Source organism: Mus caroli, unplaced genomic scaffold (assembly GCF_978045245.1).
Source record: "Mus caroli unplaced genomic scaffold, Mus_caroli_1 scaffold_250, whole genome shotgun sequence".
Lineage (NCBI taxonomy): Eukaryota > Metazoa > Chordata > Mammalia > Rodentia > Muridae > Mus > Mus caroli.
This window is the reverse complement of record NW_028227505.1, coordinates 144,616-146,866: the sequence shown is the minus strand read 5'-3', so window position 1 is coordinate 146,866 and position 2,251 is coordinate 144,616.

Below are 2,251 nucleotides of genomic sequence, written 5' to 3'. Positions count from 1 at the left end.
TGGAATATGGTGAGAAAACCTGAAAAGCATGGAAAGTTAAATATTCACACTGTAGGACCCAGAATATGGCGAGAAACACTGAAATAGGTGGAAAATGTGAAAACCACACTTTAGGACCCAGAATATTACGAAAAAAACTTAAAAACGTGAAAAATTTTAAATTCACACTGTAGGACCCAGAATATCGCGAGAAACCTTAAAAAAGTATAAAATAAAAAAAAAAAAAACACACTGAAGGACTCCGAATATGGCGAGAAAACCTGAAGAAAGTAGAAAGTTAAAAACTCACACTGAAAGACCCGGAATATGGGAGACAACCTGAAAAAGGTGGAAAATGAGAAAATCACACTCTAGAACCCAGAATTGCAAAAAAACTTGAAAAATGTGGAAAATGAGAAAATCACACTACAAGACCCAGAATATGCCGAGAAAACCTGAAAATCGTGGAAAATTAAAAATACACGCTGTAGGACCCAGAATATGGCGAGAAACCCTGAAAAATGTAGAAAATTAAAAACTCACACTGAAGGACCCAAATATGGCGAGAAAACCTGAAAAAGATGGAATATGAGAAAATCACACTGTAGCACCCAGAATATGCTGAGAAACCCTGACAAATGTGGAAAATTAAAAATACTTGCTATAGGACCCAGAATATGGTGAGAAACCCTGAAAAAAGTAGAAAATTAAAAACTCACACTGAAGGACCCCGAATATGGCGAGAAAATCTGAAAAAGTTGGAAAATGAGATATTCACACTGTAGGACCCAAAATTACGAAAAAACTTGAAAAACGTGGAAAATGAGAAAATCACACTGCAGGACGCAGAATATGACGAAAACAACCTTAAAAATGTTTAAAATTAACATTCATACTGTAGAACCCAGAATATGGCGAGAAACCCTGAAAAACGTGGAAAATTTAAAATTCACACTGTAGGACGCAAAACATGGGGAGAAACCCTGAAAAAAGTAGAAAATTAAAAACTCAAACTGAATGACCCCGAATATCGCGAGAAAACCTGAAAAAGGTGGAAAATGAGAAAATCACACTTTAGGACCCAGAATTGCGAAAAAACTTGAAAAACGTCGAAAATGAGAATATCATATTGTAGTACTCAGATTATGCAGAGAAACCTTGAAAAACGTGTAAAATTAAAAATGCACGCTGTAGGACCCAGAATATGCCAAGAAACCCTGAAAAACCTGAAAATTAAAAATTCACACTGTCCGACCAAGAATATGGGGTGAAACCATGAAAAAATTTGAAAATTAAAAATTCACACTGTATTACCCAGAATATTGCGAAAAAAACTGAAAAACGTGGAAAATTAAAAGTTCATACTGAAGGACCTGGAATATGGTAATAAAACTTTAAAAACCTGGAAATGAGAAAATCACACTGTAGGACACAGAATATGACGAAAAAACCTGAAAAACGTGGAAAATTAAAAATTCACACTGAAGTACCCGGATATCGCGAGAAAACCTGAAAAACGAGGAAAATTAAAAACTCACAGTGAAGGACCCAGAATATGGCGAGAAAACCTGAAAAACATGGAAAATTAAATATTCACACTGTAGGACACAGAATACGGTGATAAACACTAAAAAATGTGGAAAATTAAAAATTTACACTGTTGGACCCAGAATATGCTGAGAACCACTGAAAAAAGTGGAAAAATAAAAATTCACACTGTAAGACCAGAATATGGCAAGAATCCTTGAAAAACGTGGAAAATTAAAAATTCACACTGTAGGACCCAGAATAATCCGAGAAAACCTGGAAAAGTTGGAAAATGAGAAAATCACTCTGTAGAACCCAGAATATGACAAAAAAAAACCTTAAAAATGTTAAAAATTAAAATTCATACTGTAGGACCCAGAATATGGCGAGAAAACCAGATAAAGGTAGAAAATGAGAAAATCACACTGTAGGACCCAGAATTGCGAAAAAAAACTTGAAAAACGTCGAAAATGAGAAAATCACATTGCAGGACTCAGAATATGCCAAGAAATCCTGAAAAATGTGGAAAATTAAAAATACACGCTGGAGGACCCAGAATATGGTGAGAAACCCTGAAGAAAGTAGAAAATTAAAAACTCACATTGAACGACCCCGAATATGGTGAGAAAACCTGAAAAAGGTAGAAAATGTGAAAATCACACTGTAGGACCCAGAATTAGGACAAAACTTGAAAAACGTAGAAAATGAGAAAATCACACTTCAGGACCCAGAATATGCCGAGAAA